Below are 18022 nucleotides of genomic sequence, written 5' to 3'. Positions count from 1 at the left end.
ACTTATTCAAATCCATTTTTCAACTTTAAAAATGAAAAATCGTACTCAAGCTCAAGAGCTGCAACAACCTGCTTAAATGTATGAGTAAGAGAGAGAAGGGAATTCCACACGGTATGCCTGTCTCACTCACTCCGCCTCACACACTTTTAGCTGTAGCTTATCATTGGACAGCCCGTTCCAGTTAGTATAGAGTTCACTGTGCTGTGGTAGCAGGCCACCAATAATATTTATAATTTAATTTTACTTGTCGATGCTATGGTTTGTCCTTAGACCAGTTATAAAATAGACACGGCTCATTGTATATTCATACTGAAAGTCGATGAAGCCAACATCTACAGCCAAATCCACCAATCTTGACGTCACGCATCGTAAAGAAATAATAGAAAACTTTTTTGAGTTTGTTATGGAAGTGTTTGTGGTGTTTAACTTACATTGTTGTTGAACAATGCATTGTTGTTAGCTTGGTTGTGACGTCAAGATGGGTGGATTTGGCAGTAGATTTCGGCTCAGAGGCTAGACTTCCCAGCGTGTCTATTCTATAACTGGTCTAAGGGTTTGTCGATGCTATGTCGTGTCGATGCTATGGTTTGTCGATGCTATGTCGTGTCGATGTTATCTATGGTGGTTCCCCCAAAAAATAAAAACAGAAAATTAAAATGTTTCTTTAAGTTAGTTCTTAAGGTTAGGTTATTATGTACTACTTATTTTTTGGCTCTGTAATTGTATTTCTGAATTAATTTCCTCAATGATTATGCTAATTTCTATTTAATACATTTTGAAATGGAGCTAAATTTTGGTCACTAGAGTTTGGTTCATTTGGAAGTGTTTATTTTCACTTACTCGGGTAAGTAAATAGGCTATGCACATCAAAACCTTTGTTACTTAATGCAGTTAATAATATTTATCATTTAAATCGGAATATTATATATTGATTTATTTTATTTATTGTAATAGAGTTTTCCATGTTTATTGATATGTTAAAATACTTTGTATTTTTCAGTCCACAATGTCTGATGCTTGGCAAGAAATCCAAGCAATAAAAAATAAGAGGAATAGTCTTCGAGAAAAATTACAAAAGAGAAAGAAGGAGAGACAAGATATCTTGAATCTTTCAGGTAAGATATTTTTGATTACGTTTTGTAAGTTATATTTTATTTCATTAGTAAATAATTCTTTGCCATTAGAATATAGGTACTGAAATTCATTTAACAGGTTAATAATTTATGCAGACATCACATCATGGGTCATACAGACATTTATCTATTTATTTCCACGTTCAACTTAATAGATAGTTTAAGAAATACGCATGGCTTTTGAGCATGAGTCGTCGCTACGGAATTGCACCTTTAATTTACACGGTGAAACTAAAACAATTATTATAGTTTACTTTTGAAAAAATACATTTCAGTCTGATATAGCCTAATAGAACTCGTAGTGGTTGTTATTGTAATTATCATTTCAATGTAAATCAGGAGGAATTAAGGTTAGCATGTTCTTTAACTCTATGGGTAGACTGAATTATTGAGAAAGTTTCTACCAATCAGATTAATATGTTTCAGTAGAAAGACATACCAGCGGTTGTACATCATACTTCCATTTTTCGTCATGACCAGAGTTCTGAATTTACTGTGTCTGTAGTGGACCTGACTTGGTTCTTGTCGTAGGGCTTGACTTATGAGTTACATCCAAATAACACTTATTATTACGTTTTTCAACTTAGTAAAACATTTAAAATATATGATTTCACAACTTTTATCAACATGGCCTTACTTTTTACTTTGGTATTCTTCTCCGCAGTCTGGTGACCGGGGAATCGTCTATTTCCCCTCAATGGGGTTGTCGTCAGGAGTGTGTTGGTGATCTCTGTAGAGATGTCTCTCTGAAGTGTGTGAATGTGTGATCCTCAATGAATTCGGCAACACTGTAATATGGTCTATCCGTCAGATACTGCTTCAAGCTTCTTGCGAATGTATTTCTGTTCTCTGTAGATTTTATATAGCTGGGAAGCAGGTTGTAGAGCTATGCACCTGAGTGAGCTGGAGAGTCACTGTACTTTTTTTTCCTGTAATGAAAATAATAATATCGTGTGGCCTGGCTGGCTCAGGTCTGGTGTCAGAGTTTTCAGGTCGCAACTGATCAATTTCAGGGCCTCTGACATGACCTAGCGACTGCTTTTTAGGCAGCCGGGACCGACGACTTAACGTGTCCATCCGAAACACGGGATTGGCCCGAGATAAATATCTTCCTGTGTTGAGGAAGGTCTATGTCACTTCTATATCTAGTCCTGTAATTATGTTTGTCTTGCCTTTGGGTTAGGTTTGAATTTGTTACGAGTATTACAGCTTCCAAGATATATATTGAAATAACAGTAAGAATATGCATTTTTCTTTAAATAGGGGTTTGCAGTGTTTTATGTACGGTAGTTGACTCTGCATATAATTCTTACTGCCCTCTTTTGTATTTTTAATACTCATTTTAGATTGTCTTCTCATCTGAGTTGCTTCGCATTCTCCTGATGACGAATGTCGCTGATGAGAGCTTTTTACATAGTTACTCAGTAGCTGGTTGCTTCTATCGTTTGCATGGTAGTGTTTTGATGCTCGTCTTGTGTATGATTTGTTGGGATGAAGTCTATGTGGACTGTCTTCTCACTGTTTATGGCCAATATTATATTATTACATATTAAGGTGGCTTCTGTAAGAGTCGAGTCAACTATGTTGCTTCTGTTTTCCTTTCTGTTGACTGGAAGTAGTGTGCTTTTGGCAACCGCAAACAGAATACATTTCTTATTTTCCTTTAGTTTGTCTGGGAAGTCGTTAATGTAAACTAGGAAGAGTAGTGGTCCCAGGATTGACCCCTGTGGCACTCCTCTTTTTACTGACCGGAGTGATGACTTATACTTGTTTATTGAATTTTGTTCCTGAGAGTCCAGTTCTACATATTGTTTTCTGTGTAGAAGATAGTTTTCTATCCATTCAAGTGCTCTCCCCTGGATTTTCATTTTTCTCAGTATCGATCTTTAGTATTTCCCAGTCAAGGACATCAAACGCTTTCCGGAGATCAATAAATAGACCAGAGGCTGATTTTTTCTCCCATACTTTATCACAGAGTGCAGACATTGCTGTACATTTGCTGCGGGTTGTCCGGGAACCATGTTGGCTTGAGGATAATAATTTATTTTTCTCTAGGTGTGTGGCTAATTGGTTATATGCTGCTATTATCTGTTATCTTTGATGTGATTGGTAAATTTGCTATTGGTCTGTAATTTTTTGGGTCTGATTTATCTCCTGTCTTATACTTTGGGTGGATCTTAGCAATTTTCAATCTTTGAGAAAAGCAGATTGTTTAAATGATTCATTTACTATATGCAGAAGTGGTTTACTTATTCCATCATCACATTATTTGAGGATTTTGCCGGTTCTATCATCATGTCCTGACGAGTTGTTTGAGAATATGACCAAGTTCCACATCAGTGATGGCATTTAATTGGTTACAAGCTTGAACAGTATCCGATTCTTCAGGTCTACTGTGGTATTTTCACAATTTTTAAATTCTATATTTTGTTGTGTGAAGCACTTGTTTAGAATGTTGCATTCCTGTGTGGGATCAGTTATTTTTTCTCATTTACGGTTAGATACAGGTTTTCCTTTGAATTTTTTCCTCTCATCATTTATTGTTCTCCATAGGGGTTTTGTCTTATTTACTGCCTGGTGAATTTTTGTTCTTAGTTGTTGATTCCTTTTGTTTTTCACATCCTGATCATAGCCCTTTTTCATTTCCAGATATAGATCCTCATCTTCTGCTCTTCCTGTTAGTATGTATCTATCATGCGTCCTTTGTGTAGCTCTCTTTAGCATTGTTGTTTCTCTATTCCAGAAAATTGCCAGAAGATTGCCGAGGAAATCTGCCCCTCATGTAATTCTAGTATGGAGTCATTAGCGCATTTCCTCTTAGAGTGCTCCGCTTACCAAAGTTTTAGGTTCCTTATTTTGCCTTACACCAATAATGTTATTCAGGAAACAAATAAAATAATGATTCTCCTCTCTAATTTCTATAATGAAAAAATTGTAAACGTATATGAATATATCTTGAATGCTCTGTCTAGGAGAAATGCAGAGTAGCTTTACTTTACCTGTCTAAAAGTGATTGCTATTGTTATTTGTGATATTTCTTATAATTAGTCATTTTTGCTAATTTTACTGTTTTCTATTGTTACTTTTTTATTGAAATTTGCATGTAATGCTGTGATGATTGTCTGTATTTGATTTTTAAACATATTTCATCTATTGTTATGTATTATGTAGGCCTATCAACTCAACTCATTTGTATGGCGTTTGTCGAAACAAATAAAATGATTTATTATTATTATTATTCCAGAAAATATCATTCTTGGTTGTCTTTATTTTCTTAAATTGTCTTGGCATAGTTTCATCAATGCAGGACCGCATGATTCTTTGAAAATAATTGTATTTGTCATCTATTGAATGAAATGCAGTTACAGATCTCCAGTCGCATTGACTCAGTTTCAGTTTTAGTTCATTTAGATTTGTTTATGAGTAGTTTCTTGCATATTTATAGGTGGCCATTCGATGAACAACTTCACATTTTATGTCACACAGTATGGAATGGTGATCGGAAATTAAGTTTGGATGTGCGATTGTTTGTACTTTTTCAATGGGTATATTTAGGTAGCAGCCTTCTATACTTGTAGTGTTGATGCCTGAGTTTTTCTGGTGACTGGAATGTTGTATTTGTAGCAGCCATGTTGTTTTAGAAAGTTGTTCAAGTCCTTATAGCTTTGTTTGTTTTGAGGATATCCATATTTCTGTCACCTAACAATACCATAAAACACTGTTTATCTGAATAATTTTGCAGTATACTTCCCAGCTTTGTCAAGTATTCTGTTTCCGTTCTTGGGTCTGGTGATCTGTAGGAACCTATTACCACCAAATTCTGTTTTTTGAGTCTTATCTCTGTTGCTACTGTCTCGAAAATTTTTTATGTAGGTTTCTGCATTTCATTGAAAATAATATCTTTTATTATTTTCGTTAGACTGACCTTTTTATACATTGCTATGCCGCTCCACATATAAGTAGTTCGACAGAAGTTTGTCACTAATGAATATTCTGGTATATTTGTGCTCAACAGCTCGTCGAGTCTAAGGCCGTGTTTTGGTAGTATGATTATGTCAGGAGAATAGAGATTAAGTTCTATTTGATGTTTATCTATTTTAGTTTGTAGTCCTCTTTGTAAATTCAAGTGTTTGCCTTTTCCATGATGAGTTTGTGTCTTTGAAATTCTATTTATTTCTGTTTTTCATTATATAGATGGTTTTTGGTTCTGGTATTGGGTTGCAGGGCTAGGCCAGGAGATGAGGCGAGGCTGTATGCCCGTTTGTGTGTAGTTCCTGTTTTTCAATGTTTAGGTGTATATCAGTCGCAGTGTCCAGTGCCATTATCATTCTCTCAGCCAATACTCTAGATCCCTCCGAGTTTGAATTTACACCATCCCAGTGTAGGTGGTCTCTTGTCAGGTGTTTAGAGTTGTCGACATATGTTGCCTTCAATTTAACACATAAATTTCAGGGCTTTGTTTGTCTCAGTAATAAATATCTCATTACAATCCTCTTGAAGTGGAATTGAGTTCACGAACCATTTAGTATGAGGAAATCTTTTGCTGTTTGCCTCTATCGTAAGTCAGAGAGGCCTCATCACATGGTTAGGAGTCTTAGATTTGTTTACGTTGTTTGAGCCTATGTTTAGTGGTGCTTCTTTGGTAGAGTAGGCCTATGTTTGCTTTTCATAGATCTACTAATATATTGTATTATTGCCTCAGGGATAACTTCTATTTCAATTTTCTAATTACTGTTTTTGTTTACAATTTTTGAAGCTTCCTTTATTAAAGTGTCACCCATTATTAGCGGAATATCCAAACTTATATTTTCGTCTCTAGCGCATATCTTAGACTTACTTTGTACAGAGTCGTCAATTTGGTGGACAGAATTTACTAAATTTACTATTTCGTTCACAGAACTGTCTTGGGCCTTTTCTCCATTGCACATCAGAGTGTTTGTGTAATTTTCTATTTTATTTCTTATAGGACACGTATTTTCAGGGTGAACTCCTTGAGAGACGTCTTATATTATGTTTTCCAGTTTATATATTACATCCATTTTCCTTGCTAATACTTCGGACAGTCTACTATTTTCCTCCTTTAAAATTTTAATTTCATCTCTAAGTTCAGTAATGTCGTCAAGTAAATTTTTTACTGTAACATCAGTTTGACTTGTCCGAATGGCATTTGTTTTTGCAGTGAAGTCACCGCGCGTACTTATATTTGACTCCGAAATAATCGAGTCATTTTTTGCGTTCAGCATATCTTAGATATGAGAAGCTTCTTGACTTATACGAAGTCTACAATTTTTACATAGTCATTGATCTGGGGCGTTTCCATCTTTCATAGCATCATACTGATCCCTACACACTTGTTATGTTACCATTCATTTTCGTTACATTCACAGGCTACTACCCTATCATCTTCAACTACTGTTTTCCTATGCACTTGGGACGTTTTTGAATTTTGGCCTCTAATCTTGTTGATAGGAAATTGATAGGCTACTCAAGGCTAACCTAACTTATTTGGTTTCAGTTAATTTCAGAACAGTAGACAAAGATTTTTCAACTGAGGCACAGTTTCAGTTTATACATAGACTATAACGAGCAAGACACACATTACAGTTATTTATTGAGGTCATGTAATTCAGGCAGGATTAAATTCCGTGGTGAAGTTTTATAGATTTTCACTATCAATCACATTAAGTCATCACTTGGCTAGTATCACAGGAAAGTTGCAACAGTTCATGCTTATTGTATCGTTACAAAGTAGCCGGTGTTTGATTGCAGAAATTTTCTATTATAGAGGTTATACAGTCACAATAGACTACTATGTTCACTCTTATGCAATCTATAGGATTAGGTTATGTCTCAGTATAATTCACTTTGTAATATAATAGCATTTTTTAAGTCAGATTCGCTTTCTAGAATTCCAATATCTGCTATTTATACAAAAAGAAGTGGCAAATTGAAATTTTATTTGTTGATTTATTTGGTATGCAAGCAAGTATCTCACAAAGTTTTTTCGTAGGCTCAAGGAATATGAACTTTGACCTTTGACTCTTAAATGCCGAATTATTATTGAGATAATACAGGCCTACCTATGTATTTCAATGGAAGCAGTAAAATATTGAATTTATAAAATAATTTTACCAAGACAAGTCTTGAGTAACTTGAATTTTTTTTTCAGATTACGTCCTAAAGACTCCAGTCATGGAGTATAAGACAAGTCATGTTATTACATAATAATTCTAACACTAAGTAGTTCAACCTAGTTTAGGTTTGAAAGGAATTCTTGTACACTATAAAAAGCTCTATCAACTAAATATTTTTTCATTTGTTTTTTGAAAATCTTCAAATCATCATTACTTTTCAAGATTTGAGGTAGCCTGCTATAAAATCTCCTACAATTATAATCTGGTTTTTGTTCAAATAACCTACTATTGTGACCCATTATATGATAATCTGCTCTGTTTCGCGTATTATACTCATGAACATCTGAATTCTGGATCACACCACTCGTTTTCACATGCATTACAACTTCATATACATACAAAGATGGCACAGTTAATAGACCAAGCTTTTTAAATAAAGGCCTACAAGAGTCTAACCTATTCACTTTCTCTATACATCTGAGTGCCTTCTTTTGAATCTTAAACACTCTGTCCATATTTTGTTGAGATGAATTACCCCATACTAAAATAGCATACCTAATATGAGATAGTATAAGTCCATGGTAAGCAGTTAACAGTAGTTTTTTATCATTCAGCCTAGCAAGCTGCCGCAGGACAAATACCCCAGATGATATCTTATTACATATCCTCTCAATGTAAGGATGCCATGTTAATTTCCTGTCCAATAAAATTCCCAAGAATGCTACTTTCTCTTCTTGGACTAATTCATTTTCCTCTACAAACACATTTATTTCTCTATCCTCTACTGAATTATATTTACTTTTGAATTGTAGGAATTGACATTTCTTACTATTTATTGTTAATTGCCTTTGCTTCAAGAATTGGACAATTGACTGTACTCCAGTAAAAGCATTTATTTCTAGACTATCTAATAAATAATTGTTAAAGATAAGCGATGTGTCATCAGCAAACAACAGAGCTCTGTGATCTTTTAACTCTTTTGGTAATTGGTTCACATACAACAGAAACAGTAAGGGACCCAGAATTGAGCCTTGAGGTACTCCAGCCTGGACCTCCAGTTTTTGAGATTTAATTTTTACTATTTCATTCCCATCCACCTTGGTAAGCTCAACACACTGGTTTCTACCTATGAGATATGATTCAAACCATTTTAGTTCTACACCATTCACACCTACAGTTTTTAGTATTTCCAATAATATTCTATGGTTCACACAATCAAAAGCTTTGGATAAATCAAGAAATATTGCAGCTGCCTTCTCACCTGAATCTATTATATCTATTAGTCTTTCAACAAGGGATACTATTGCAGTCTTAGTAGATTTCCCTTTCTGGAACCCATGCTGTTCATCACATATGAAATTAATTTCTTCCAGGTGCATCAATAACCTATTTAAAACTACTCTTTCAAAAATTTTACTTATTACATTTAGAATACTAATGGGTCTATAATTTTCAACTCTTTCAGAATCACCGCTCTTGAAAATTGGCAAAATTTTTCCTTGTTTCAGATCATCAGGGAAAATACCCTGCTCTAGTGAAGTATTAAGGAGATGCAATAAAGGGTCCAGTAATTCATTTTCACATTCTTTTAAAATTTTGCTTGAGACCCCATCCAATCTTACTGTTTTTTTGTTATTCAAATTTTTTATTATTCTTGACAACTCATCTCTTGATAATGGATGAAATTTAAATACCTTTTCAATTGGCTCAGCATTTAATGTAGTGTTGTATTATAAGTATTAGTGTTCAGTGACTTTTGGAGATTATATGCAACCTGTTGATAATATTTATTGAAAAAGTTACAAATGTCTATACTATCATCCATATAATTTCCATGTTCATCGATTATCCTAGGGACATTAGTAACTGTATCTTTTTGAGCTGCTCTCCTATTTCTATTAATTACCTCCCAAACAGCAGAGTTAAAATTGGTACTAGTTGTTAATATTTCAGCTGTTTTCTTACACTTAGCTTTCCTTACTTCTTTTGCATAGTTTTTCTTTAGACATTTGTATTTGACTTCACTCGGAACATCCCTCACTAATTTAAATTTCTCATAAGCTTCCCTAACAATATTTCTTTGAGTAAGAATATCTTCTGTTATCCATTCATCTACTTTGTTTAATTTACTTTTTACTTTGACTTTTTTTATCGGACAGCATACACTAATGTGAAATCTTAGAGTATCAATGAATTGCTTATATTTGTAATTTAGGTTACAACTGTTATAAACACTACTTCAATTTTCTTGAAGCAGTTCCTGCTTCAAACAATTTATATTTCCTAGCTCATATTGCTGAATTTCTTTCACAAAAGTTTTTTTTCTGCTTGGATTCTGGCCCTGCAACTTAACATCTAAAATTTGATAGTTATGATCTGATAGATCTGAGCTACCTAACCTGACATTACAACCTTCTATATTTGTGAGGATATTATCAATAATTGTCTGTGAAGTTCGAGTTACTCTTGTATATTCGTGGACCTTAATTTCTAAATTATTCATATTAATAATATCTCTAATATCCTCTGTCATTTTATCCTGCCTAGCAAAATCGGTATTGAAATCTCCTACTACTATAACATTTGTGAAACGAGCGGTTGTAATTTCCAAAAGTGTATGGAGCAGCTCACAAAATTTTTGCCAGTCTCCATTTGGTGACCTATAGATACCTAACACTGCTACCTCAAATCGATCATCAATTTTTAACCTTAGTCCCGTCACCTCTAAATCCATCTCAACAGAAAATCTCTTAACAAAATCCAGTTCATAAGTTTGGGTATGTTTAGCATTGCTAGTGAATATACATACACCACCACTTCTATGAGCTACTCTACAAAATTCTGATCTCAGTGAATAGCCTGGAATCCTAACTTGATTTATTTCCTTTATTTTTAAGCCATGCTCTGTGAAAATAACAATGTCAGGATCCTCCTGTTTAAGAAATACTTCTAATCTGTCAATTTTGTTGCGAAGATACTGAATATTTTGATGATAAATACTAAAAATCTTACCATCTTGTGCTCCTCTATCTCTAGCATTTGTAGCTATTTCCCTTTCCCTGTTTTGAGCCAATTTACTAAAAAATCGTTATTTGTTTTTTTGACTGTTTTTAAACCAGAGGATTGCAAACGGCTTTCAATCAGCTCTGCCAATCTATTACAAAAGATTACAAATTGGTAATTATTTATAACGGACACATCAGGTATTTTTCACTTTTTTCATTAATTTTTTAAACACTTCAAAAAAATCTTCTGTGACAACTGTCAGTATACTGTTTAACACTCAAAACTCCAATGCAAAAGGAAAAGCTAATCTCACCAAACCCATCCCAGCCAATTAAATCTTACTAGTGCGTGGGTACATACAACTCACCGCCGCCTCAAAGAAATAATATTATATAAAATAATATATAAATAATAATATAAAATAATATATAAATAAAATAATATATAAATAAAATAATCAATATATTTTATTAAGCAAGAAATTATATTTTTCAATAATTTCATAATAATTAAGGTGAAATATTTTGTTAATTAATTATTCAATTGACACTAATTCTACACTAGTAAAGTAAATTCGTATGGCTTTTGTTGGTGGGGAGTCCCTTTCGGGAAGGTCCCACCGCCTGAATATATAATTTAAGCCGTCAATGGGCCTTACGACTGTCATACTTCAGCCGGGACCGACAGTTTAAAGTGCCCATCCGATAACACGGGAGTGATCTGGTTAAAAAACTTTTGGTAATTGAGAGGGTTTGAACCCAGGATCTCTATGCTGCTACGCAAGCACTCTATCCACTAGACCACGGATCACTCCAATTCTACACTGTTAAAAGACGATCTGGCAACAGAGCAAAAGCGAGAAAGAGATATCGCTATCCGCTTTGTTGAATGATAGACAAGGATAGCAATACCATTGCTTATTAAACACTGCCATTATAACGTGAACCAGACTTTCTTTCAAGATGACGGATTTTGGCGTCAGGATACTAGCCGACTTTCCATTCTGTGGTTCAGCGCCAAAAAATCTGTGATCAGGTTTTTTACTGAACGTAAAAAAAACACGTTGGAATTGATCAGTGGCTTTGAACGCTACCAATATCGGGGCACCGAGCTTTGCTTGTTATTTATTATTTTATTGATAAACAGAAAACAATTCTATAAAATGATTGGAAAAGGACTAACAGGCACATCCCAAAACTATTTCCACCCCGAATTTTTATTTATACACTATAAATAGTCCAAAAAGTAGGTTATGTTCCATACTCTTGAATTCAGGTCCAATTTTAAGTCCAAACATTTAAAAACAACAAAGTTCTATTTTAGATTGGTTACAAACCAAATTGAATAACAAAATAACACTCACTAATCATTTAAGACTGTAAAATAATGATTAACTTTGAAATTTATGATATACTCTAGTTTAGAATGATATACCATGTCATGTCAACAAATCAGTTTATTTTAATTGAGTCGATTAAAATTTCTAGATAATAATTTCTCTTGAGATAAGCTGATTGATTCAACAGCTGAAAATAATTCTGTCTCTCTCCCACACACGCATCTTCTGTTATCGACAGACGACGAAATTATCATCTGTTTTTCCAAGGATGATTTTTCCAAGGTCCTTCAGCGAGTTTTCCCAGGGATGAGACCTAGTGAAATCGAGCTGTTTTCGAGATCCGTTGGACATAAATATATAGCCATATATTTATATATATTTACAGAAATTCCTCGATTAATATAATAGGATAAGATATCTTCATTTCCACTGGAAATCTAATAATATTATTGTATTTAATAGTTTTATTTGAAATGGTTCAAGTTCGTTCGTTCGTGCGTGTCAGGTGATAGATGATCAAATGCCTAAATTAAAATAAAAATCCACTGTTTTAACAGCTTCGTCATTAAATACAAAGAGGTCTTGTCGAGTGCATGCTGGTGCAAGACAGAATTTTAGGAGGTGGTCATCTGACTGGATATCGCCACAGTTGCAGTACGGGTCCTCAATCTGCCTCCAAGTTGTGCGATTTTCTTTTGTGCAGGCACACTCTGCTCTGAGGCGGTTCAAAGTTTTCCATTTTCCATATGACAGCTCTGCTGCTGTTGGAAGTTGCTCCCTCAACACCAAGTCAGTGGCGTCTGTACTCTCATGCCATAATCTCATTCTTTCCTGTGGAGCCGAGGAGCCCAGCTCCTGTGTCTCTGTCAGAAAGCTGCATCGGGACTTCAGCTGGTGATTTGCAGGGGTGTGGCCAAACATTGGGTGTCTGTTGTCATTAACCTGTCGAGTTCGCTCAGCCCTACCAGCTATCTCTCTTCGGATTGATGGAGGGGCTATCTCACTGAGTTGATACAGCTAGTGAGTTTTCGTTGGTTTCAGACAACCTGTCACAATTCTGCAGCTATCATTGAGGGCCACATCTACCTTCTTAGCGTGGGCTGATCGGCTCCACACAGGACAGGCATATTCCGCAGTGGAGAAACACAGGGCTAAGGCTGTTGTACGCGCAGCGTATGAGCATCAGCACCCCAGGCAGAGCCAGTCAGTTTGCATAGAAGTGCATATCTGGAGTTGACCTTCTTTTTTGTTTTTTCACAGTGACCTTTGAATGTCAAGCTTCTGTCCAATTGCACACTATTGGCTTCTTTATTTTTGATGTGGAAAGCATTGACTACAGTCTTTGTAGTGTTCACCTTCAGGAGGTTTGCTTTGTAGTAGGCATCTAACTCTGGGTTAAAACGGTTCAGCTTGTCCTCAACTTCTTCAAATGTGTTTCCTCTGGCTGCTACTGCCAGGTCATCAGCATAAATGAATTGCTTTGTGCTGTCTCCAATTGGTTATTCATTCACAAAAACATTGAATAGGGCAGGAGCTAAGACACTTCCTTGTGGTAGACCATTCTTTTGCTTGTACCACTTGCTACAGTTGTTTCTTATGTGTACTTGGAAGCATCTATCTGTTAGCATAAAGCGGATTACCTTTATCAAGCCGTGATAATATTATACAGTTTTTGAAGGAGTTGTCTATGGTTGATTGTATCGTATGCTGCTGACAAATCAACCAGAACCATGCCACTGACCTTCCTCTCCTGGAGCCCATCCTCAATGTACTTAGTCAGGTTCAATACTTGGCCTGTACATGATTTTCCTGGGCGGAACCCAGCTTGTTGAGGAATTATTTTGCTTTCTAGAAGAAAGCAATGAGAAGTACAGATTCCTGCAGTTGATAATGGAGGGCAAGATTGAAGGAAGACGCCGGCCTGGAAGAAGGAAAACATCCTGGTTAAAGAACCTGAGAGAGTGGTTCAACATTGACTCAACATCTCTGTTCCGAGCTGCAGTCAATAGAATCCAAATTGCATTGATGATCGCCAATCTCCGTCGCGGAGCCGGCATATAGAAGAAGAAGAAGAAGAAGAAGAAGAAGAAGAAGAAGAAGAGAAGAAGAAGAAGAAGAAAGGATATTCTGTTGAGAATAATTCTCTGAAAAAGTTTATACATATTGGACAGAAGAGAGATTGGGCGGTAGGATTTTGGGCACTCAGGGTCTTTTCCACACTGCAATGATCTTTGATTTCTTCCAAATTGCAGGAAATGTTGTTAAATAAGTCTGTGATCCACTTTTTTGCTATGGGACCAAGGTGGAAGAGATGTTCATTGAAAACTTCAATCATGCCTGGTGACTTACGAGTCATCAGTGATCTTATTGCGATATCAATTTCGTCTATCCTTAATGGATCCTGAAAGGTGCTGGTTTCTCTATTTGGACATCTTATGATTTTCTTCTGTCTGATTCTACTTACGGGTTTACCATTCTCAATCAGGACCTGAGCCACTTGCTTTGGAGAAACATTGGTATGGAGGCTTTTTGGTTGACTCTCACAATTCAGTTTCCGAATCAGTTGCCAGGCTTTGTAGCTATTTCTCTTCATGTCCACTTCCTCAAGCACCTTGCACCAAGTTTGCTTTCTGCAGTCTGCAATACTTGAATTCAGCTCTACTCCTAGTTTGTGAGTGTTATCTGAAAAAGGGTTAGCATTGAAGGATTTCATGTAGTCATTGTACAGTTGCTGGAGTTCGTTGGAGAATCCTGGAATATATTGTTGTCTACAGCTCCGGGGTATGCTGCTATAAGATGTAGTTTTTAGCAGATTCAAAAACTTTCCGTAGTCTGCTGGATGTGGCTGAATATTTACTACTCCGGTTTCCATCTGGGCTGTGAAGGAGCTCCAATTTGCTTTTTTAAAGTTGAATCTCCTTTTCAGAGGGATCTTTCTCACCCTGATTGATGGAACCACCACCAGTATAAGAGGCCTGTGTTGGGTGTTGGGATTAGTATCCAGGATATGCTTGTCAAATGAAACTCTAAATTTATCTGTAATGAAAATATTGTCTGGGTTAGTACCTGACTTTCACCTTTTGCTATTGAAGGATGCGCTCTGCCTAGGGTAATTATTTCAAAGTTATTATTATTCATTGTATAAGAGGACATTACTTTTCAGGTTATCTCTGACGAAAATGCAGCTGCCGTATTGCCTGTGGGGGATCTCCGAAACCAGTTCCATCCCATGTATTTTGGGTCTGCTTTGAGCATCAGTTCTATGTGACTCTTGAATGCACAGCACATCACATCGACGTGTCTTGCAAATATTACCAAGTATTTCTTCCTTTATACTAGATAAGCTCTCAATATTAATTGAGATTGTCACGAGGGGAGGCCCTGGAAAGGGCCGTTTTGAGGCATTTCTATTTATATCACCTGTATTGGCTGCAATCTGTTCTCCAACTGCTAAGTTAAATCTTTGGTGAAACTCTTTGAGAGCGCGAAGAGTATTATCCATTTTCGAAACGTTTGTATAGTTTGCAGTCGGTCCAGGGGCACCACGTGGAGGAACAGCCTTACCCCCATGGTTCAAGTAAAAAGCATGCATAGATATGATCTCACCAGGCTGGCAGCCCAGTTGAGGCCACGTCTCGAGTTCACTGCGAATATGCAATTTACTAGCACTTATGGTCGAATTTATTATTTAAATATCAAGAAAACCCGTTTTATAAAGTAATTTGGCAGCAAAAATATGTAATTCGCAAGTTTAATTTGATTTACTCCTTGTCTGTAAATTTATTTATTTATTATTTTAAATGTATCAGTTGTCGCTTGAGGTTCAGATGGTGTTTCTGTTGGCCTCAAATTATTCCTCCACAGAGTAAAATGGTGACTCTATTAACCAGTTCTTGATTTTTTCCCTGAAGCTCCTGCCATCAAGGCTCTTCACTCCATCCGGCAAGATATTGTACATTCTCAGGGCTAGTTCCGGAATTCAATCCTTCTTACTCAGCCTGCAGAATGGGACGTCTACGTTCACTTTTTCTCTGGTGATATATTAGTGCTTGTCTTCTCTTCTAGTGAATGAGTAAAAATTTGCTCTTGTATGCAACAGGGAGAGCAAGATATATTGGTTGTACACAGTTAGTATTTTCAGCCTGATGAAGACGGGTCGACAGTGGTTCAAGTAGGCCTATACCTCAAACCTTCTCTTACATCCATGATCCAAACTTGTATGATCTATGGTGTCATGTCAAGAATAAAAAAAAAAAACTAAAAACACTAGTTGATCAAGATGGCAGTGATCAAATTCAAATCGAAAGTTAATTATCTTTGAATGCCTTGCTCTTTACCTCAATGGCACTTTAGCCATAATGAGACAGGCCATCATTCAGAAATTGCTGGACATTGTAATAAGCCGTGGTTGTGAGGAAACCGGTCTCGAACACGCTGAGGAGCAACTCTCCTACTCCACTCCTGCAGCTGACAGCCTGTTGAAGTAGCGTAGTGCTCAACTCCTATAGCATCGCAGTCATTAACTGCTGCAGAAAGGGGGTCCGTAATAGCATCCACCACCTCTCGAAGCATCAATACAGACATGCCATACACATCAGGGCTCCGGGATGGCTTGAAAGAACAGATAATCTTCCTCAGGGCAGGCGGAGTGACGGGACGGAAGAAACACAGACGAGCATGCACTGATGGAACTCATGCAGCTCATCCAGTTCGTGCAGAAGCCCGCCGAATCCAGGATCCTCAGAGCTTTCTTCTGCTGGAGCAGTACATGTTTACAGCCTGGTGAATAACCCCACAACTCAAGTCCAAAGTTAATGTGACTATGAAACATAGCAAACAAAATACATCTCCACCATATGCTTCCTGGAGATCAATGGCTTTAGACGTTTCAGTAGAAACATCACTCTTACCAAGCTTGGTATCCAACGTGTAAAGCCCAGTAGTTTCATTTCTGTAAGACCAAAATTGCTGGCCCGACCAAGAGTGAATGTTGTCTCCTGGGTTTTGCTTCCACTAAGCACCAGTTCGTTGCTGGTGAACCACTGCTTGGATTGCACAAAAATATCCGCTGCTAACCTCTCGGACAAGTCTGGTGCTCTACCCTTTGCAAAATAATGGCAACGTCAGCAAACATGCGGATGTTTCCCGGGAATCCAAAGTCGTTTATCATCACCAGAAACAGAACAGGACCAATCACTGGACCCTGAGGCACTCCATGATGAACTTGTAGTGGACCTGAGTTTGCTCCTTCAAGGGTGAGAACCTGCTTTCTGTCAGATGAGTAGGTTCTGAAGGTGGTGAGGACTGGACTGTGTACTCCATAGGTGGCCAGTTTCTTGAGAGATTATCGTGAGAGACTCACTCAAAACTCAAAAGCCTTGCTCAGGCTCGCTGAGTCACATGCCTCAAAGGAGTTCAGGATCACAGTAACTAGCCTTCTGTGACCTTTGATTTTACCTGCCTGAATCCATGCTGGTAATTTGTATCATTAGTCTTTTGTCGTGACTAGAATGTATTTCTCATAAGAATATATTGATTCTTTACAGATTCGGCTAATGTAGTTTCACCTCTTAGTAAGGTTCTACATACAGAAGGAGGGGGGAGTAGCGTGCCATCACCTGTGGCTGTAAAAGTTGGTAAGTTGTTTTTATGTAATTCTGAATTTAACCTATCGTAAGGTGCGTTTACATTAGTAAAGATTCCTTGAATTCAAGTTTTCTTCAAGTTTAAGTAAAATGAATGGTTTTTGCAAGTTTACAAGAACAGAAACTTGAATCCACTCTATCAATGTAGACTCTTCTTTAAGGTTTGTTGATTCAAGTAGGGATGTTGAACATGCTTCACTTTGGATTGAACATGAATCTCCAACCTACAAATGGGGAAAAATGAGATATTAGGATACCCTATTCCACTCCCTAGGTTATCTAATAATTGCGAAGTATTGCTACAACGCGGACTAGCCACAGCCGGACATGGGTCGGGGTCAGTAGCCGTACTGAAAGGTGGAGTTACCGGACCTACGCTTCTCCCTCTATCCTGATTCTTTACCCTCTGCTTCTTTCGCGAGATTTTTAATTTCAGGGGAAGAGTATTTGCCCGTTCCGTTGCTGGCCGATTCGGCCCTCGGCCTTTGGAATAAAGGGTGGGTGTTAAGGGAGATTAAGATAACCCTATACAAGGAGACGGATCTGACTATCAGATCCCTACAAATAATTCTATTTATAAAGGTAGTACGCAATCTGAACCAACTGCGAGTTGACGGCGGGCAGACTGGACCTGCGAGCCCGGAAAGAGGTTTTTCTATGGGGTTTAAGGTAAGAGCTATAGGGTAAAGGTATGATGGATCTATGGAGTTGTTATTGGTATTTAAGATATAGTTAAACAGGGTACGGTATAGGGTGTAAGCTATA

The 18022-nt window shown here is 36.9% G+C and overlaps 1 long non-coding RNA gene across 1 annotated transcript; it reads left to right on the top strand.

Annotated features, from left to right (window-relative positions):
- Positions 1–606: 606 nt before the first annotated feature.
- On the top strand, positions 607–17268 carry LOC120351917. Its single transcript, XR_005571630.1, has 3 exons — positions 607–844; positions 1001–1115; positions 17159–17268. It is a non-coding gene; the product is annotated as an uncharacterized LOC120351917 (long non-coding RNA).
- Positions 17269–18022: the final 754 nt, after the last annotated feature.

This window comes from Nilaparvata lugens, chromosome 6, assembly GCF_014356525.2.
Source record: "Nilaparvata lugens isolate BPH chromosome 6, ASM1435652v1, whole genome shotgun sequence".
Taxonomy (NCBI): Eukaryota; Metazoa; Arthropoda; class Insecta; order Hemiptera; family Delphacidae; genus Nilaparvata; species Nilaparvata lugens.
This window is presented reverse-complemented; position numbering and strand designations above follow the sequence as displayed.